The 23,568-nt window shown below is 35.4% G+C and overlaps 1 long non-coding RNA gene across 1 annotated transcript in view; it reads left to right on the forward strand.

The window, feature by feature from the left end:
• LOC136832411 (uncharacterized) overlaps positions 1–23,333 on the forward strand; it is a 68,468-nt gene extending 45,135 nt beyond the window's left edge. Inside the window, exon 2 of the long non-coding RNA XR_010851187.1 lies at positions 23,281–23,333. This is a non-coding gene — a long non-coding RNA (uncharacterized lncRNA). The remainder of the gene's footprint in view (positions 1–23,280) is intronic.
• The last annotated feature ends 235 nt before the right edge of the window (positions 23,334–23,568 follow it).

A 23,568-nucleotide genomic window follows, 5' to 3' on the forward strand; every position in this document is an offset into this window, starting at 1 on the left:
GATGTTGCATTAACAACACCAGTAACAACAATAATAATAATATATAATTATTACAAATGGTCAATGCAACTTTCTAGGCCCGTTGTTAACAACAAAACAAAGAGGATCCTTAAATCGTAAAATTTATACAATGGAGTTTTTCTTTAGGGTTAATTATTTGTCTATAGTCTTATCTTTATAATATATATATATATATATATATATTATATATATATATATATATATATATATATATATATATATATATATATATATATATATATATATATATATATATATATATATATATATATATATATATATATATATATATATATATATATATATATATATATATATATATATATATATCTCATTAGATGCCAAAATAGGTTGTCTATTGTTTATGACTATTCCTTGAGTGTATGTGTGTGTGTGTGTGTCTTTTTTTGTTTGTGATTTAACGTTGCTGCAGTGATAATGTTGGTATGATGTTGCATGGATACATTCACTGTCCAGTCACACGATGGTTATCCAAGCTCTCCAATTGTCGAGCAACTGCTGCCGAAGACAGGATGTGGCGGGCTACTTCAGGCTTGCCAATCGCCAGCGAAGACAAACGAACTAAGTTCTTGACGACGGGTTGCTCTCTCGAAGTCGGTACGCATGACTCGCTTGTTGCTGTTGCTGAATTCACGAATACAAATGGCTGCTCTTCAAGTGCGGTTTGTAGTTGCTGAATGCGTTAGATTGCTCGTGAAGCTCCTTGTTCACAGCGTGCCTTTTGGGGTTCCACTTGCTAAATTTGTGAGGTTGCTCTCGAAGCTCCGTTGTCTGCACTAACTGCCGATGTTCTGAGTTCATATTCGTTCTTTGTGGCTGTCATTCACATTGCTATCTTTGGTAATCTCGCCTATATATTCAAATCTATATAATTTTTCTTCATGTCTAAAATTAAAAGATTTCGGAAAGGTCACGCTATTGATATTTTCATGTATCAAAAGTAGGCTTTATCGGTAGGTTTTATTTCCCGTTTTCTTAAAAAAGAAAAACATTTTTCCTACTAGCATTAGTACTCTTTTTCTTTTCCTGTATTCCTTCACAAGCTTAACATTGATGTACTTCCTCACTTGATTCTGCTCTTCATCTTCCCAAGGTGCATTAATTTCATTCCCCCTTCTTACTTAACCCCCCGCTGCTAAATAATAGTAAGAAGGAAATGATGGTAGGGAATAGGTTGCATGAATGAAAACAAGAAGAAGAAGAAGAAGAAGAAGAAGAAGAAGAAGAAGAAGAAGAAGAAGAAGAAGAAGAAGAAGAAGAGGAGGAGGAGGAGGAGGAGGAGGAGGAGGAAAATGAGGAGCATGAATTGCGGCTTCCTTTCCTTGGCATAATGAATTCCTAATTATCTCCTGCGAAAATAATATCCTTGCCTTGTGAGTGGTGGGTAGGTCTGACATCCTAAAGTAACCCCTGTTGTAGGACCGGGGCTTTTTCGGCAATACTATCAAGACATTTGGTTTTTATCAAGGTATATCTTTATTCAAGGTTGAGTTTTCCTTCTCCCCTTATTGCCCTGATGTACATGAAAACTTCGTTCGATCAGCACTTTGCCAAACATTATTTCTTCCCTCTCTAATTTTACTAATAATTTTGGCTTTTCTCACAAACTGGCTGTCGGTCCGCATTATGTAAACTATTAGGCTAAGTACGCTTTGCTTGAGCTTCTAAGTACTGATATTTAGCTTAAATTTGCCTATTTTCATTCTTTCTTCTCCTCTTCTGCTATTATTGTTCGTAACTTTTCCCGGTTTGAATCCCTCGTTTCCTGTCGAGGGTCTCTAGTCATTACTTTCCACAGTTTGCATTATCTTCGAAGGGGGTTTTGTCTCCCTTGTATGTTCTGTGTAGCCTTTTTTTCCCCCTGTAATTTGCACCTAAAGCGTGACTGTGCTTTCCTAACATCTTTATTCAGTGGCGGGGTTCTGTCTTAAGGTTCGCTGTCTTAGTTGAGGTTCAGAGTAACTTTGAGGTTGGTTCTGCTTTATTTGCATTACTAAAGCTTGGCTGTCTTTTGATGTTGCTGTTGTTAAAATGTGAGAATGCCCTTATAATCAGTATTCCATAGTATCTTGTATTTTTTTTTTTTTTTTTGTTATGGGTTACTTTCTTCTGTATCATTAATCTCCTTGGACTTTCATTCTTACCTAACTGCACATTAACTTTTTTCTTGGCTACCAAAGATACATAAATATCTACAGCTGCTGCTGTTTAGAGTATTGATAGTTTCTATTTTAGACAAGAATATGTCCAGGCGAAAATGGTCTAATCAACGACTTTCTTCTCCCTTCTATTTAGTAGTTCGTTCCGTTTTAAGATGACCGGACTGCTGTGTTTTATAAATACTGTGTCGATCGATTTTCTCCTGAGGTAAAGGAGAAGCTCCCTCCTCGCAAATGACCGCGTTGGGTCCTTTAAGTTATCTCGTCCTACATTCGCTCAACGATCACCCTAGGCCAGTTATGCTAGTCAACCCTATCAGTTGTGGTGAAGAATTTTATTGTTTTCTTTGTGTCTACCGCACAAAATTAGAGCATTTTTTTTTTTGCAACTATTGCACTATGACCTCTGATACAGAAGTTCTCCATTGCCTTGTTCTAAATTATTTTTTTTTTTTCAGGTACAAAAGTTCGTATGTAGTGTTTATGACAATGCTAAAAGTAACATGGTGTATTTATTCCGGAAGCTAAATTAATTTAACGACAGATACCCATGCTTAAGATAGACAGGTGTCTGGGATAGGTTTAAGAAAACAGTTTGATTGATTAGCTACAGTGTTATGAGAGAATGTTTGATAATTTAAAGATCTATGGAATTTGGTTTGATAAATCAGAAATGGATGAATGCAAAAAGGCAATTTGATGAAATAGGAATATGTTACCATAAAAGGAATGTTGCTAGTTGACACACTCACTTTAAAAATCAGGAAGAGGTTTTGCAGCATTTCATTTTGATGAATTTCGAATACCTCTAGGCAAAATAATAATTGATAAGCGACGGGGAAGCTTTACAAAAAATCTGATCTGATAAATCATGAAGTGGCTTGTGCAAATATTAATCTTATAAATCGGAATATGTTTATGAGTAAATAATTAGCGGAACACTCGATATTATAACACCTTAGATGTCACCTAGAACAGCCCATTCTAAAACCGCCCTGTGATATTCACGCCCTCACCACACTCTCCCGCCCACGACACCCCATCAGGAGGCTGAGAGAGAGAGAGAGAGAGAGAGAGAGAGAGAGAGAGAGAGAGAGAGAGAGAGAGAGAGAGTGAGTCCCACGGACATATGTCATCGTCGTCACTGACATGTAATTCAATTCCCATGCTGTTATCCGACATTAACTTACATCTTCCTGAATGCACTCGCGTCTAATTATTTACACAGGTTACATGCTAGCTACCAGAACCACCGTATAATTTCCAGGTCTATAATTATCCCCGGATAACGTTACTGTAACTCAACATCCTCTGTAATCACGTAACCCCCCCCCCCCCAACATCTCCCCTCCCCTCGCTGGTGTTAGGGAGAAGGGGGAATGGAAGGGAGGCGGGGGCAGAGGGAAAATTATCATCAGGTACGATTATTTTCAAACCCCTCACACTGTGAGGGGTTGGGGTCGGGGGTTGATAAGGCACGGAGAGCAGAGAGTAGGGTCAAAATTATCATCAGGTTCGATTATTTTGCAAACATGATTACCCCTTAATGACGTCGACGTCAGAGAGATGATTACACGGACGGCATCGAAATTCCCCACCATCTGTAATGCGCAAGGTGTGCCCCCTCGTTTCCCGGCGATAAATTCGGGCTTCATCGTTTTTTGAGTGCTTAATTTGCAGGCATTGTGGCCCAGCATCCGGCTTCCGACCTGCCGTGTGATATTAAAGGAGGGCTGACCTGCTCAATATATCATGCTATTAATTACTAGCGTCGCAGATTCGATGTGTCCGACTTTTTATTCTCGTTTTTTTTATTATTTTGGGAGCTTCCTCCGTTGGTTTTGTTTTTACTATAAAATGGCCTTTGAGGATGAATTTACGTTTACGGGCGTTGGAATCCATAAGAGTAACGACTGCATCAGCAGTCGTCCTTGTAGGAATAGTGGGAAAGGTGGTAGAAGTAATTTTAGCGAAAATATAAACTTGTAACAACAGCAGCACATACTACAAAGATAACATATATCTAAGTATATATATATATATATATATATATATATATATATATATATATATATATATATATATATATATGTATATGTATATATATATATAGATAGATAGATAGATGGATATACATACATATATACTATATATATATATATATATATATATATATATATATATATATATATATATATATATATATATATATATATATATATATATATATATATAATGTTAATACAATAGTCACTCCTGTATTTATAGTATATGGACCTTTTTCTTTTTCTTATACTCTGTATCTCCGGGTGTTATGACCCTTGTAGGAATTTTTGTAACTCATGATGTAGTCGCAAGAGTAAAAACAAAATTTTCCTGTTCAACTAATAATTTCCTTGGCCGCCGACCTGCCCCTTCTCTCTCTCTCTCTCTCTCTCTCTCTCTCGTTTTTACGTTTCCATTTGATCCTGTGTATTGTCTCTGCTTTCGATTTTGCATGGTGTTATAGTGTACATATACATATACACACAATATATATATATATATATATATATATATATATATATATATATATATATATATATATATATATATATATATATATATATATATATATATATATATATATATATATATATATATATATATATATATATATATATATATATATATATATATATAATCTCACATTTTTACTTTTGGTAAGGAAGGAGTCTTTCCGTTCACAGTAGGTCTTGTAGAGATGAGATTGTTAGCTCCTTGCTCTTTCCTGACTCCCATCTGCCACAGAGATATACGAGTTTTTTGATCTACCGCTTTGTATATATATATATATATATATATATATATATATATATATATATATATATATATATATATATATATATATATATGTCGTTATATAATATCAATTCGCTCACCTCGGAAATAATATATTTTCATATATGTTAACCGAAGGGGAATTTTTTAGTTGATAAGAAGTTCGAGCCCATGAGACGACGAACTTCTTATCAACTAAAAAATTCCCCTTCGGTTAACATATATGAAAATATATTATTTTGGAGGTAGAGCGAGTTGGATATTAAACGACATTTGTAGCTTAATGCTCGTATATGAATTACGGTGATGTGATAAAATTCATATATATATATATATATATATATATATATATATATATATATATATATATATATATATATATATATATATATATATATACATATATATACTGTATATATATATATTTGGATATATATATATATATATATATATATATATATATATATATATATATATATATATATATATATATATATATATGTATGTAAATATGCCGATATATATATGTATATATACAGTATATATATATAATATCACCGAAGGGGAATTATAACTGATAAACGGTTTGGTATATGGGAGACTCGAACTCCTGACAGAACGTATCGGTAATTTCTGTCGACATCGGTAATCAGTCAGTAGTAGAGCGAACTGGATATTAAGCGACATATATATATATATATATATATATATATATATATATATATATATATATATATATATATATATATATATATATATATATATATATATATATATATATATATATATATATATATATATATATATATATGTGTGTGTGTTTTCTTAGCCTGTCTCCTGCTCTTCCACCTATACCTGTAAATGGGTATCAACATCTGTTGTGAAATAAACAAATAAAAATGCCCCGAAGTTTCTTCAGTGCAATTGAGTTTTCTGCACAGCGTACAGTCAAGGCCTCCGAAAAGAGACCTGTCTTCGGTGGTCTCGGCATACTGCTGTATGAACCGCGGCCCATGAATCTTTAACCACGGCCCGGTGGTGGCCTGTCATGTATCGTTGCTAGATGCACGATTATGGCTAACTTTAACCTTAAATCAAATAAAAACTATTGAGGCTAGGGGGCTGCAGTTTATTAGCTTTGATGATTGAAGGGTGGTTGATCAACATTCCAATTTGCAGCCCTCTAGCCCCAGCAGTTTTTAAGATCTGAGGGCGGACGCCCAGACAAAGTCGGCACATAATTTTTCTTTTACAGAAAACTAAAAGTGCAACCTCATCCCTCAAAACTTCTTGAGTAACCAGAAGGCAGTACACCTCGGCCGCCGGCCCTTCCAAAGGGGAAGAAGACATCGAAAGTTATCATTTGTTAATAAACATATTAAAGAATATTGCAGTTCTTTGCGGAAGGACTACCGTTGATGTTATCTAACGGTAGCCTCATTGTAACTTGAACACTGTAAGACAAAATCCCCAAATTTTTCCAAGTCATCCACCTGGGAGCTATTGGAGGTCTGTGCTCAACTGCGCACTATTTTGCGCGGAAGTAGAACTGGATTCCCTCTATATCGAGTGGACTCTTTTATAAGATATGGATCGGCGATTTCTCTTCTTTTAGAACAACGACGCTTCGTCCGAACGACATTTGGTGAAAGGCGCCCGATGATATTTTGACCCACGTGATAACACAGAGTCAGCGGACAGAGTTACCAATGCTGCTGCTACTACTGTTCACTGAATGTTGCTTGGTGACTTCGCGCAGCTTGACATCTCAGACAAGAAAGTCGTAAAGTTCCAAATAGACCCGATTTCTTGGGCGAATAAATGTAACAGTATGCTGGATTGGCTCTGGGGTTTATTTCAACTCGTTCTGTTAAGGATTTGATAGTGTGGTTTATGATTTTAAATTATCGAGATTTTGAGACGGATTTTTTGTTTAGCTCAGTTTCTTTGAGGTCATTCTACATCTTTTGTACCTGGGTATACTGCGGCTGTACGTAACGAAAGTCATCAATATCATGTGCTCTATATTTTGGGATAAAGTGCGGGATAAAGTGCGGTTTAGCTTTCAAGTTCTGATAAGTTTGAAAGTCCAAAAATAAGCATTCTCGTGAATTTGATTTTGCTGGGCGCCTAGTTCAATAAACGTAAAGGTCAAGTTACAACTAGCTCTCTCTCTCTCTCTCTCTCTCTCTCTCTCTCTCTCTCTCTCTCTTACACACACACACTCACACTCTCTCTCTCTCTCCTCTCTCTCTCTCTCTCTCTCTCTCTCTCTCTCTCTCTCTCTCTCGCAGTTACACACACACTCACACACTCTCTCTCTCTCTCTCTCTCTCTCTCTCTCTCTCTCTCTCTCTCTCTCTCTCTCTCTTACAGCACAGACAAAGACGGAAAGAGTCAGAGAGAACTAAAAATCTTTTTTTCTTCTTCTTCTTTACTGACAACGCTGCCAGCTGCCTTTTATCAAAGTGTTATCAATTCCAGGCAATGCAAATTCGGGTTGAGGTCCTCAAGAGCCCTTATCTGCCTTAGAACTGTGACCCCCTCTCCTTCCTCTGCGTCGTATGCACCATACTGTTGCAACGCTGACTTTCCTGTTTTTCCGAACTTTTTTTTTTTTTTCCTCCGAGAAATTATCAGTTTGGTCCACATTTCTATCGGGGTGATCCTGCAAGTTGGGTTTTTAGGTCCTAAAATAATTGAACTTCTCATGATTAGTTTTGCCTTCAGTTCTGCTATTTTTTTTTTTTTTTCTTTTACCTCTTTACTACTATCTCCCATTCCTCTCTCTCCTCCTTTTTTGCTTCTTCTTTCTTAAATATTATAATCTTAAGTTGTTTTTCCTTTTCCGTTTTATTTCAAATTATCATTGATAGTTTAAAAGTGAATTTCTTTTAGATTTTAAGCAATGTTGGAGTACTTAGACTTTCGTTAAATGTACAGCACTTGGGCATGTATTAACTTTTAGTTTATTTGTCTGTACAGTAAACTTCTTTTTTAGGAAATCATCAATAAATCTTTCTAATACTTAATTACGATTGGCATTATTGACCTGCGAAATTCTGACGCCAGTTTAACCTACGCATATCATTATTATTATGATAAGCAGGTAATCTCGTCTGAACGTTTGTGTTATTATTACTATTATATTTATTATCTGACTTTCAAATTTTTTTTTTAAGCAATTTTTTGTAACTGCTGTTGATGTCGGACTTCTTTCCTACTTCATCATATTTTAGTCCAGCTGTTATTTCTTTTCCATTGTTGCTGTTGCAGCTAGTATTCAGAGATTTTGTTTTTTACATACCGATTTCTTACATATCAGTTCAATCTCTTTCTATGCTTTATGACCCTTCCACCATTTTTTTTTTTGTCTCACTGCTCCATTATATTTTTTGGTTGAAATTTTGTACAATTTGCTGGTCGTTGTACCATGTCAGTTATATGCTCTCTCTCTCTCTCTCTCTCTCTCTCTCTCTCTCTCTCTCTCTCTCTCTCTCTCTCTCTCTTAATTTCCTCTTTGTTAAGCATTTTATACAGCAGGTTACCTTTTATTTTTTTCTTTAATTTCTCTCTCTCTTGCTATTCATACAATTTATATACAGTATATGTATATATATATATATATATATATATATATATATATATATATATAGATAGATAGATAGATAGATAGACAGATAGATATCAATTTATACACACACATATACATATATATACAAAATATATATATATATATATATATATATATATATATATATATATATATATATATATATATATATATATATATATATATATATATATATATATATATATCTTTATTATATACATACAGATATATGTGTATATAAATTTATATAACTGATTTGTTAAGAAGGAAAACATCCGCCAATTAATGGCAAAAATTCAGAGAGAGGGAGATGATTTATGCGACAAAGAGTGATAGAAAGGTAATAATTGATTTAGTGAAGAGTGAGACATAAAACTGAGATGCAATATATATATATATATATATATATATATATATATATATATATATATATATATATATATATATATATATACAATATATGTAAATATATATATATATATGTGTGTGTGTGTACATATATATATATATATATATATATATATATATATATATATATATATATATATATATATATATATATATATATACTATAATATATATATATATATATATATGCATATATATATAAAACAACAGCCTGGCTTTCTCTCTCTCTCTCTCTCTCTCTCTCTCCTTATTGCATCAAGTAGCTACCTCTCTCTGTCGCATTAATTATCATCTCTCTCCCTCTCCCTGCCTCCTGCCTTTTTCTCTGTATTGAACTTTTTGCCATTAATTGGCGAATGTTTTCCTTCTTAACAAATCAATTATAGCCAAAGATACTGTAAGCATTTGTCAGGTTTAAGAGACCCTATCGGCTCTAATTTCGGGAGATTAATCAACTGCCAGTCCCGGTGGCTGACATCGCTGACCTCGGGCTATGTATAAGCCCGAACAACGGCTGACGTCAGTCGAGTTTTTTGGTCTCGCGATCTTGTCATGTTATCTTCTCATAACTTTGATTTTTCGTTTTTGCGTGAGCAAGCGACTTCGGGTACATGCATATATTATAGCGTTCAATTTGCGCAGGTTGTACACGGACTTTTGTTATCGCCAGCTCGCACACACACACACACACACACACACACATATACACATACACAAAGATATATTATTTATATATGTGTATATATATGTATATCTATATACATTTTATACAAATATATATATTTATATATATTATATATATATACATATTTACATATATTTTGTATATATACAGTATATATATATATATATATATATATATATATATATATATATATATATATATATATATATATATTATATATATTTTATATATACATATATATATATATATATTATTTATTTATATTTATATATATATATGTATGTATTTATTTATATGTATATATATATATATATATATATATATATATATATATATATATATATATATATATATATATATATATATATATATATATATATATACACACACCATTACTGTCCTAACACCTTAACTCAGTTGCTTTTCCCATGCGTCTCTCCATACAGTGACAGGCCTTTAATCGTGCAGATAATATGCCCGTCTCGGCCTCTGCACCTTACAAATGTGCATGTCTTTGTGTACACATTTACAAAGGCTCGTATCCTGAGTGGCCAGGGCAGGTGAGGGAGATGGCGTACTCGACAACGGTCAGGTCAGCTGGTCCTATTTTAAGGATTCAAATCTCGTGAGGCCAATTATCAAGTGATTAAGAGCCAAGTGCTTTCAAGCAAGGAGAGAGAGAGAGAGAGAGAGAGAGAGAGAGAGAGAGAGAGAGAGAGAGAGAGAGAGAGAGAGAGAGAGAGAGAGAGAGATTTAAGGTCATGATGCAAGCGGTTACCGGTGTACGTGAATAATTTTAAGACAGACAGACATCTAAAAAGTCGTCAGGTAGATTTAGCTGTATAATTGTAAAATTTTTAAACAGGACTTGAAGCCTTCAGACAAGCAGAGAGAGAGAGAGAGAGAGAGAGAGAGAGAGAGAGAGAAAATGTTTAAGTGGTCTTGAGACAAACAGGTCCCCGTGTAACTGAACAGCCTTGCGGTCGCTCCAAATTCAGGTCTGTGATCAAAATGCACTAATTCAGGCAAGCACAGACAGACTGAGACAGGCGAATGCTAATTAGTGCTGTCTCCCATTCGAAACATGCCAAACACCCATCATATTATTTTCCGTTCGACACTTCTCGCTTCATTGTCAGAATCAGCATACCTATTATAATAAAACACCTGTACAGCGTCCACCTGTTAAAAGCACAATTACTTTCGCGCCCTGTTTGGTTAGATTTCCGAACGAACTGGCTTGTAGAAAAAAAAGTATAAATAGTCTCACGCGCAAAAAAAAAAGAATACTTATAATTTAACGAACGAAATTGCTAATTAATCTGTCAAGGACGATAAGATGTCTTATCTCTTGGATTGGTCTTTAAATCGGCCATCAGTTTTTCCTTGTTCTCACTCTGTCCACTTTACAGATTAAAGATTTCAGTCTATTTATTCTATTTTTTTTATGTACAGTGATATCAGATTGTTAACTAGACAGCGCCCTTAGAGTATTTAATATTATATATTATCATTATTATAAATTGGTGGACGTTTATACTTCACGCCTGGAGGGTAATTTTACTCCAAAGTTTCAGTTCTCTGATCAAACCAGGTTTGTTTAGAGGAATTTAGACAGGTAACTAATGAGAGTAAAAGGCAGAAAGTAATTCAACTTCGGCCAAAGGAGGGAAGCTGCAAAGAGCATTTAGAACCGTCCACAATGGGAAGCGCAGGACATCTCCCCCCCCCCCGCACAAACGGGAGGCGGGCGCAGTACCGGAGATTGAACTGCGAATCCATTCTCACGTTATCGTATTTTGCGACGATTTTGGGCAGGGATGTTCGTAAAATTCGTCATCCTTTTCCCAAGGTCTTGACTCATGTTTACTCCACCTTCTATCGTCAGTTTCAAGCGCTTGTGTAAGCAACGTGTCTAAATGCTCGTTTTTAGAGCCCTGGTGGCCGAGCAACCGAGGTCTGCCTACGGTAGGTTTCTGCAACTGTTTAAATTAAATATCTTTAGAAACAAGAGCGCGTGCTTGTACATACCCAGTTTAACCTAGAACATCAGCAATAACGCTGCCTGAAGCTCATTTATTTGAATATCTTTAGAAACAAGAGCCCGTGCTCGTATATACCCAGTTTAATCTAGAACATCAGCAATATCGCTGCCTGCAACTCATTTATTTGAATATCTTTAGAAACAAGAGCCCGTGCTTGTACATACCCAGTTTAATCTAGAACATCAACAATAACGCTGCCTGCAACTCATTTATTTGAATATCTTTAGAAACAAGAGCCCGTGCTTGTACATACCCAGTTTAATCTAGAACATCAGCAATAACGCTGTCTGCAACTCTTTTATTTGAATATCTTTAGAAACAAGAGCCCGTGCTTGTACATACCCAGTTTAATCTAGAACATCAGCAACAACGCTGCCTAATTTCTGCTGTCTCGCTGAACTATAGTCACCTGACTTATCAGACTTAGGTGAACTGTCAAAAAGTTATCATTGTGATCTAAGCAGGCGAACTGGAATTATAGATGCCGATAATTATAGTTCTGGATTAAAGGAGCAAATGTGAAGTTAAGAGTATGGGAGTGGGTACTGATAAACAGATTTTAGTTTAATTACTAAGCTGAGTTCGCCATTATTTCACCCTCTTCAGCTCTCATTCTATGCGATGTACTTGAACTTATCTTTCTAATGCAAAAAACCAACTGGACGGATAATCCTGACCTTTAATCATACCACCCTAGATATAAAAAGGATAATATATAACACCAGGGAAATCGATAAATCACCTTTTGACAGACGGAAGACTTACCAGAAAGATGGAAAACTGAGGTAGGAAGGAAGTTCCAGAACTATTAAAATATGATAATCTCGTTGGCTCAAAAAATGGGCTCTTAATTACCTTTTACTAAATGTCAACACAATAGACATCGTAATGACCTCTAAGGTTTAAAAAAAATGGTTACTTTTTTTGGGGGGGATGGGGGGGAGGATCAGCAAGTGCTTGCACGCACCTTTACTAAATGATGCCCAATAGATATTTGGTTGAAAAAATGTGTTGATGTCTGAGAACAGCGGTTGAAGGTTCATGGTCATTATTCACTGATGTAGATAATGGTGGTATTAAATGTCCATTGTTGGAGGTTAACTAGAAGAAAATTTCTCTCTCTCTCTCTCTCTCTCTCTCTCTCTCTCTCTCTCTCTCTCTTGACAAACGACGTGATGTCCCAAGCTACATAAAACGGCTTCAAGATTTAATTATTTATCACTAATAATGAGCCATTTGAAATCATACTAAACATTTTTTTTTAATTTCTCTATGATCATTGAATATGAGAGAGAGAGAGAGAGAGAGAGAGAGAGAGAGAGAGAGAGAGAGAGAGAGACTATGCTTAGGTTATAAACCGGTGATGGTGGCGACATTGCTTCTGTTATCATTAATTAGACTGGTAGTACAAGGAAGGTTACTAAATACCACCGGCCAGTATCTTTATGGGTGCTAATCTAGCTCGAACTGCTACCTGACTCTCTTAAAATTGGTCATGCGTAGAACACTACAAGCACCAATACATTTTATTCGGAGGATTTCATTAAGACCCTCATCTCTCTCTCTCTCTCTCTCTCTCTCTCTCTCTCTCTCTCTCTCTCTCGCGATACAACTCTTGTTCTTGGGGAGGAAAGGTGAACAAAGAAAGAGGTAATGACAGGAAGAAATTATGTTCTCAGTGCCACGAGGAAAGAATTCATTTGAAAATCCGACCAAAAGTAAGATGAATCTTGGCTTTATCCTTCCCATCTGTACCGTTACAAATACAGAATCATAGGGAATTATAGGATAAGAAATTATAACTGAGACGGATATAAAATATTTTTCAAACAATTTTTTTTTTGTCGGGAATCAAAAATTATATGAAGTTGCATGGTTAGGTCTGTTTTATTTCAACTCTTCATGATTTCGAAATTGCTAAATTTTCAGTTTGGCAAGTAAAATTTACGTAACTTATAATGTATTACCAAAGGCTCTGATTAGAGGAACGTGGTTTTACGTAACTTACGAAGTAACAGGAACACGTTCTTTATGTAACTAGCGGTGCGGGAATATATTTTTAAGCAGCTAAGAAGTTACTCAAGAAGTATTTCCAAGGACTGCAGTTTTAAAGAAACATATTTCATTTCTAGATGGTGGTGTGGTAAAAAACATTATCAGAAGGCAGCGTTCTTTATGGAATTTTATATATCCTGATCCTCGAGTACGACCTTTTCCCTGGAAAAAGTTCTCGTCCTTGGAGTCGAGTCTCAACCTTCTCGGCTTTTCGCCTTAGAGGAGACAGAGGCCTCCTCTTCAAACATGTCCTTGTTTTTTAAATAATAATAAAATTAATATCCAAGTCTTCTTTTGACCTTGCCATATAGCGAATTCATATCCAAGTCTTCTCTTGACCTTTTCATATAGCGAATTCATATCCAAGTCTCCTTTTGACCTTGTCATATAGCGAATTCATATCCAAGTCTTCTTTTGACCTTGCCATACAGCGAATTCATATCCAAGTCTTCTTTTGACCTTGTCATATAGCGAATTCATATCCAAGTCTTCTTTTGACCTTGTCATATAACGAATTCATATCCAAGTCTTCTTTTTGACCTTGTCATATAGCGAATTCATAACCAAGTCTTCTTTTGACATTGTCATATAGTGAATTCATATCCAAGTCTTCTTTTGACCTTGTCATATGGCAAATTCATAACCAAGTCTTCTTTTGACATTGTCATATAGTGAATTCATATCCAAGTCTTCTTTTGACCTTGTCATATGGCAAATTCATATCCAAGTCTTCTTTTGACCTTGTCAAATAGCGTTGACTGTGGAAAACCCCTTTAGAGTTCAAGCTTTATCTTTTGATGTGGCCCTATCCAGATAATTTTACCTTTGTTTTCACCTAATTGTTGCTCTTTTGGGTTCAGATTTGTATGCCTAATATAAGGTGAATGCCCAAGAAAATAAATACAACGATTTGACTATATTTCGACTATGTTGTTCAGTACTCAGTTTATACCTTGCTAATTTACTATATATATACTATATATATATATATATATATATATATATATATATATATATATATATATATATATATATATATATATATATATATATATATACATATATATATATATATACATTGAGAAGTATGACAGATAAGAGAAGTATTTATGGGGGAAGTTTGGTAGATCATAAAAACGAACAGAAAGCAAGTATCAAGTGATTGTTATGGAACAGCTACGTAGTGTCTTTCCAGACGCAGATTATGACAGAAATGACAAATATGGAAAGTGGCAAAGTGCAGGATGCTGATGATGTATAGCGTGGAAGGTGATGTGAAAGCGATTAAAAGCTTTTATGATCAAATTGAAGCTTGTGTTAAAATATGGAAGCGGGAGAGTGAGATAACGAACAGGACCTCTAGTCGCGGATAAGTTGAGTCCTGAAGTTTGTGCAACGAGACAAAGTTGAAAGGGAATGTTACACAAGAAAATCGATAGGGTTTTTCCAGTTATCAAGAGAGATAGGTTCTATTAAGTCCCAGCCGTAGGTAGACCTGCACACGAACGCAGGAATTGGAGTGTGCTTCCCTGTGAGTAAGTAAATTAATATAACGGTGTATGAGTGTCTTCCTGTATTTGTATAGGTAGAGCAGACGTTGAATAACGTGTATTTATGCGCGCGCGCACACCCACACACACAAACATACATACATACACACACACACACACACACACACACACATATATATATATATATATAATATAAATATATATATATATATATATATATATATATATATATATATATATATATATATATATATATATATATATATATATATTTTTAAAACAACGTTTGTTCTACCTCTACGGACACAAGAAGATATTGTATACACCGTTAAAAAGATATATATACATATACGTATTTATATACATATATATGTGTGTATGTATATACGACCCAAATAAACGAAATACAAAGAGAGGAGATATAAGAAAAATCAAATAAAATTATTTGAGGCAACGCTGAAATGCAACCAGGTTCCACGGTCGGTGCTTACCGGACCCGGCCATTCGCCATATGTTTAAGAGATCTGTAAGATAAGAATCGAGAGCCGATGCACATCCCAGGACGGCCTCCTTATCTCCGCGATCTCCGAGTAGTCAGTCTGTGCTTCCGGTTATTTTGTCCACTGCTTAGAGTCACGGTAGCCTTAGGTCTAGTCATATTTATCTATTTTGTTTATTTGTTTATTTATCAATTTGTTTATTAGTTTATTTACTTTGTTAGTTAAGTCGTAGCCACGTTCCTCGGGAAATTTTAGCTGAAATACCATGCGATACTTATAATAAAGGTTATTACTAATCTTTTCAGGGCCACATAGAGTATTTGCAAGTTGACATTTATTTGCATAAACGTAAAATTGAGTGTGTTTATGTGTATATATATATATATATATATATATATATATATATATATATATATATATATATATATATATATATATATATATATATATATATATATATATATATATATATATATATACATATATATATATATATATATATATATACATACATATATATATATATATACATATACATACATACATACATACATACATACATACATACATACATACATACACACACACATACACATACATATACATACATACATACATACATACTTATTCATATATACTGTACATATGAAAAGCGTTTTGTGTTCAGTGCGTGTTAACTGTAAATCGTATAATTTAATGAACACTTACTCTTAGAGTAGAGATCTGGTTACCGATCTGAAAATTAATACCATACAAATCTCATTTCTGTTTTAATCTATAATTAATTTTCTTCCTTTTGCTTTTCTTTTCCTTGAATCAAGACAATATTTATCCGATACTCAGATGTGTAGCTTTGCTTGACAAAACAAGTACATGGCTACTGACCCACAGAACTTTTTGAAGCTTCCTTCCTATTTTATTTATGGAAACATTTCTTATCACTTTTGCAGTTCCCCCATCTCTTCCATAAAACTAGATAATTTCAGTCAGTTGCAGTTCTGTGCATGATTTTACCTAGTGTTCCCTTGTCAACAGTGATAAAGTCAGTAATAATTATTTATCGTTACGTAAAGTTGGAATTTCTAGGCACCCGTTTTTTGTATGACTGATTATTAACGATATAAGTGTAAGAATCGTATCGGTAATATTATCCTGGAGACAACTGCACTAGTAGAATAAAAAAAAAAATGTACCCCTAAGAATATGTGCCGAGTCTTTCTCTCAGCTGGTATTTTTATTTATTTATTTATTTATTTATTTTTGCTTTTACCTGGCATAGTTTGATCACATAAAGTTATCTTTCCATTAGCTTTCATTCTGTATCATTTTAATACGAACATTCCCAGTGAATCTGCTGCGTAAGTGCTTTTAACTTTTCCTGTGTGGCAAGATTCGCCGACTGACCGATTCATCCGTAGAAGACTTGACTTTAGAAAAACTTATCACAGAATGTAGGAATGCTTTAATTGTTATGATTTAGCCATGTTCCGTAAAACTGTTTAGATCATTTTGAAAAATTAAACTAAAAATTAATTTTAAAACGAGCAGTCTTACAAAAATTGATTACATTTATCTTAAACAACTAAAGGTGAGAACAGCAAGTGAGCTGTAATGAAACGAAAGCCTAGAGGAGTATTCATTTTATCCAAACCTGATAACCTTCGATACGCAAAAAGGAAAGAAAAGAACCCAAGATCATCATCATCATCATCATCATCACAGCCCAGACAGACAAGGGGCGCCAGAAGACCGCAGCCAAGTTAATGGGTGAAGTATCATTCGCCGTTCACCTCGACTCATACACCACCGAGCGAAACGAGGTCATTAGCGTCCGTAACAACACAAAATTAGCAGTCACAGAACCTTCATTCTTAGTCAGCCAGATACCCACTACCCAGGCTGACCCCTGGAGGGACCCAGAGCGGGGTATCTGTACTCTCCTTCCTCAGCCAGAAAACTCTAATTATACCATCCCGTAGATATGGCGGAAATACCCAAGCCAGAATTTTTCTGTCGCGGAATTTGCTCGAACACAACATGAGGATGATGGTGTGGGTGGAGGAGAAAAGTGGGGAAGGGGGGGGCCCGGTTGGAGGGGTTAGAGAGGCTTGTTTTAAGGGGGTTGGTGGGGGTCGGGGTAGGACAGGTAGGGATGCGTGAAGGATGCAAGAGAAGCGGGAGAAAAGTGAAACAAAATAGAGAATAATTAGACGGTTCGAATCACACATGACGGTCCCAGGAGTCGAGCCATTTTTGTTTATTCGCCTCTCTCTCTCTCTCTCTCTCTCTCTCTCTCTCTCTCTCTCTCTCTCTTCTCTCTCTCTCTCTTTGTGCTTTACTAAGAAGCGTTATTTTTTTACACTTTCTTGGCAATATTGTTTGTATGGAGAGAGTTACTGTTTTAGAGGAACTTATTAGTAGTTTGGAGGGTGGTTTTGAATGATTGTTTGAAGGTTATCTGACGTTACAGCTACCAAGGTCACTGCCGCTGAAAATAGAGGATGGTAGTACCAAAGTTCCATTCAGTAAAAGGGCAAATATATATATATATATAGTAAATCACAAAGTTTAAATGTAATTTTAGTAACCAATCATTTATAGCTGCCATGGGAATTGTAATATATTATAGCCGTTTCCTTAAGGCGCGACCCAAGATGTAATAAGATCTTATTCCATCTTGAAATAACCTATTTGAGTGAATGCAAAAACGTGACTGACCAATGATTGACTGGTTGAAAACTGTTTGGCGTTATTCAATGAATAGTCTCCGTATGGGGGTTAGTGCCGTCAGTGCACCTTACGCGGTGCACTGTAGGCATTACTTAAGGTTCTTTGTAGCATCCCTTCGGCCCCTAGCTGCAACCCCTTTCATTCCTTTTATTGTACCTCCTTTCATATTCTTTCTTCCATCTTATTTTCCAACCTTTTTCTAGCAATTGTTTCATAGTGCAACATCGAGGTTTTCATGCTGTTACACTTATTTACACCTATCATACCCCTTACCCTCAATTTTCTTTTCAGCGCTGAATGACCTCATAGGTTCCAGCGCTTGGCCTTGGGCCTAAATTTTATATTCCTTCCTTCCTAAATGAATAGTCACCGATAGGCATCAGTAGTAAGTTAGCCTGTCTTCTTCCATTAACTCCACACCTTTTGACGCAGATGCAGGTTTGTAGTTCTGACGACGCTCAGTGGAGTCATATTTTTAACTTCACACCTAAAAAATACATTTTCGGACTTCTGTAGCTCAAATTCGTCGAACCCAGTGCGTGACCTTTAGTAGTGTCACATCTTGGAAATATAGTTGTAACTTATTTTGCTTTTTATTCCTTTTAATCTTATAATTAGGAAGAGGATGGCTAAGAACAATACTTTCCTCGTGACCAACTATTCTGTTTATATATATACACACATACAGTATATATAAACATATATATATATATATATATATATATGTATATGTATATATATGTATACATATGTGTAAATATATATACATATATTATATATATATATATATATATATATATATATATATATATATATATATATATATATATACATACTATATGTATATGTATAATACATTCACACAGCTGGCCCCACGCCCTGCAACAGACATATTTAAGGGCTCATATGCTCGGGCGTCTGATATTTTCTGGTCATTGCCGATACAAATACTGACTATACCCCGTACTGTTCAACTTCCCTAATCGGACGACCAGAGGTGTAACCAATGTGTTACCGGAGAGAAATGCGTATTAAGTATCCTGCTGGAGTCACCACTGCATATGAAAAAAAGGACGTATGTTAAGGAGAGAGAGAGAGAGAGAGAGAGAGAGAGAGAGAGAGAGAGAGAGAGAGGACAAAAACAAACCAGACCTGCAATGATCCCTTGTACTCTCGTAAGCGTCACTAGTAAAAACATATAACGGCTTATCTTCTTCTCCCAGTCGCCTGCTTGGTTTCGTCCGTTTTACGAGGCTCGTGATTGGTTCGTTCCCAAGCAGAATTTCGTGGTTAATCAACGACGAAAAAAGACCAAGGGGAAATAAAGTAGAGGAAACAGATGGTTAAGAGAGGTTTTATGTCACTTTGCTCTATCGCTTGCTTTTGTATCTCTTTGTATGAGGAAATGAAGCGTCGGTTATATATATATATATATATATATATATATATATATATATATATATATATATATATATTGTGTATGTATTTAATTTATCAGCCGAAATTATATAAATAAAGAAATGTTGTGTATTCTTTAATTTATCAGAAGGTGCATTATAAAAAGATGCACGGTTTTTTAACAAAAGGAGTGGTCAAATGGATAAATTTAGAGTGTCACAAGACCAGAATTCTTAAGTCCCTCCCACAACTCTACAGAAATTCTACAAGTCTTCAGACTTTCTATTCCGTCAGCCTCAGAGAAATACTACGAAGAAATGACTGGCATTTCTCAAAAAAATCATCCACTATAATCATGGAGAACACCTAGAATTGGGGACTAATTATTTCTTATAAGTAGAGAAAAGCTCCCGGCTGGTCGGGAATGAAATTGAGCTTAGAGCTTAGAGGACGTTTAGCTGGTAACAGAAATTTTGGAAGAGCAGAATCGACTCTAGGCATTTGGCGAGATTTGGAGGGATCTCCCACGCTGAAACAGGCTGAGTTAAGGGGCTGGTTGGTGGTTGGTTTAGATTCAGCCGGCCTTATGCCAGCACGAGCCCTTGCCCCAAGGCATGATAACATGTGGAACACAATAGGAGTCCTGGTATGGTCTTCTGGGCTCTCCAAACCAACAGAAATGAGATAAAGAGATTCACCTCCCTTAGACTGAATAAGGTATTGCACCGCTACTGTTTTACTGCTGTTGTTCCATTGAGCATCACTATCCACGGTGTGCAAGCGAGGGAAGCATTGCTAACGGTTTATCGAGTATAATAAGTAAAAAGATTTAATGACGCTTGCATGCAAAGCATGTGTAAGCCTGCCCACAATTCAGTTATTTCCACCAGATGTCTTTCCGGTTCACAAACACCTGCAAAAACCTCCTCATGAAAGTTTGATATGAAAGTCTTAGATGGAAGACCACAAACAACGACGCTGCTGTTATAAAGCGTCGATTTTCCTCGATTTTTTTATACCTCATGAATATGTATCCCCGAGAGGAAGGGGAGCACTCAGCGCTACAGAACTTCTCTTGTTTTATATTCTCAATTAAGCGCCGTGTTTCAGAAATCAAGCGTCGGAACTTGACGCTCTTCCCGGCTCTTACCGTTACTGTACATTTTCACACTTGGGTGTCAGCTGCGCCTTATCGGTTTCCGCCACTGAATTCGTGCTTGTTTAGGTCGCTTAGTTCGCTTCTGGGAGAGGATTTCACTTTTGCCACATGTCCGTGCTTCCTTTACGACTTGGCGTCCATGTCCGTAGTCGTTGCGATGCCAATATGTAGATTTAGGTTAATTATTTTGGAATAAAGATGTACAATCAAGGAGTAAGTCTGAAGTATAACAGCTGAATATATATGAATTGTGCGATAATTTCTTCTGCAGCATTGTTATATTTCAGAATTGCTTTAAGCTATTCAGGAATGAATCTCCATTTCGTTAATGACCGTTCTTTTGTAATGGTAAAATAGAGGTTTATTTTGATGGCTATCGTTAAAAATGCATTCCTCTGAAATGTGAAATTAATTTAACAGATTGCCATTTATGATCTTAGACAAAGTGAACCAAGTAGATGTAATTAATGAACAAAAATCATTTCATTTTCACTAAGGCGCAGAAGTAGGTATCATCAAGTTGCTAGAGCTGCTTTGAAACAACAAACTAGTTAAATAAGACATGCACAAATTAGACATACAGAATTGCAAAATCTAATTTACTTTCGTTTGCCAAAGTGGAAAAAGTCAAATATTTATCTTCCACCATTGTGATACAGCAGTGGTTCGTTTTAGCAATCTTATGGATAGGTTTGTCATCAGGAGAGTGAGTTTGCACAAACCGGTTTATTTACATTTTGCATCTCTTGAAAACCGGTTTGTTATCGTTGTTTGAATTACCGGGAAAAAAGTTATTTGTTTTCGTTGTTCGTGCAACCAATTTTCGATTGACCTCAGTGCACTTATTGGTTAATTTTCATTGAACTGAAAATCTCTTTTAATTTTCCACGAAGTCCAGACTTTGGAGTGCAATTCTTTTTTTTTTTTTTTTTTTTTTTACTTCGATCAGAAATTTAATTCGTTTCCATTTGGTGCGTTGTTGTTTGTTCATGTTTACTTAAATACCAGATTTAGATAAACTTGAAATTAGAGGAAAGTTAAGTTCAGTTAACAAAATCTATAAATTTAATCAGTTTTCCTACAGGTCAAGAATTCTGTTCAATTTCCTCACAATTTCTAAATACAGATAATTTTCATAAAGGCTTAAAGATTTGTCAGTTGTAAGTGAAGTGCCATTTTTCCATTTTTGCCTAAGTTCAAGTTATAGTTCATTTTCAGAGAGGTTAGAGATTATATAATATTGCTTTAGAGGAACACGAAACGAGTTAAGCCATTATCGTCGTAGATTCATCATACAATTGTTCCACATGTCCAGCGTACGAAATAACGAGGACACACCTGAATATTTGTTACTGTCGCAACACAAACAGACGGAGCCTTTCGAATCACGACAAAACAGGAAATAGTTGCCCCTAAAAATACACTTGCACTGAAAAAAATCCTTGCGCGCATCCGCAAGGCTTCAAAAGGATGTATATACTTTCTCTCTCTGTAGTCCGCCCATCTCCAGATTCCCACCCAACAATTCAAAGATGATGAAGACTAAAATTAAGATGCCAGTCTATTGGGTACTTACCATCAACTCTGCCGATCAAGGCTTTCCTCCCAGATACCATTAAATGCATTCGTCTGTCTATTTGCATAAGTATGAAGTTCGACATAACAGGGGTGCGGGGGTGAGGGCCGCCGGTTCTTTACGAGTCTTTCGTGCTCTGGGATTAAGATCGAGAGATTTTTTTTAAGAGTGTTTTGACCAGATGACGTGTGTTCTAAGATCGTCTTATTTTATTGTCTGTTAGGATCTGCATTCTATTCAGCTTGATTATGAAGTGGGGATGAGAAGTGTTTTTTTTTTTGTCATTCTTCATTTTGTCATAACAAACAAATACGTTTAATAGCCGATGCATTGTCAAATGTTCTAGTGTGAAATGTATAAGATGTCATGCAGTGTTTACGAAACAAGTAAGAAGCACTTCAGTTGTAAAAGACTTTTTTAATAAATAGGCTTTTGACGAAAGAGAAAGTGTCGGAAATGCTCTCCTTAAGTGCCTAGCAGTGCCAACGTCAAGATGCCTATTAGCGTGAAAATTGTAAGTCTGCATTCCATCCTACCATCACTGCTCATATTTTATTTTCCTTTGCTTTTCCTTAACAGGGAGAAGTCTGGCGACAGTGACTCTCAGTAAATCGGTCCCGAACAGGAGCACACCTTGAAGCAAGGTAAGCGTTTTAAAAGTTTTCAAAAATTTATTCACTCGTTCGTATCTAATTTCCGGCAACCATTATCTTGCCGTTAATGAATTTCCCAATTGTTTTACTCTCTCTGGATGTAGAGCGTATAATCTAAAGTCGATCGAACACGATAGCGCTTCTGTGAAATGTTTTATCATTTCGGTGCCAATCTTTGGACGAAGTAACTAATAACTGGCTGATTAGTTTTTAT

The sequence above is a fragment of the Macrobrachium rosenbergii genome, chromosome 49, assembly GCF_040412425.1.
Source record: "Macrobrachium rosenbergii isolate ZJJX-2024 chromosome 49, ASM4041242v1, whole genome shotgun sequence".
Lineage (NCBI taxonomy): Eukaryota > Metazoa > Arthropoda > Malacostraca > Decapoda > Palaemonidae > Macrobrachium > Macrobrachium rosenbergii.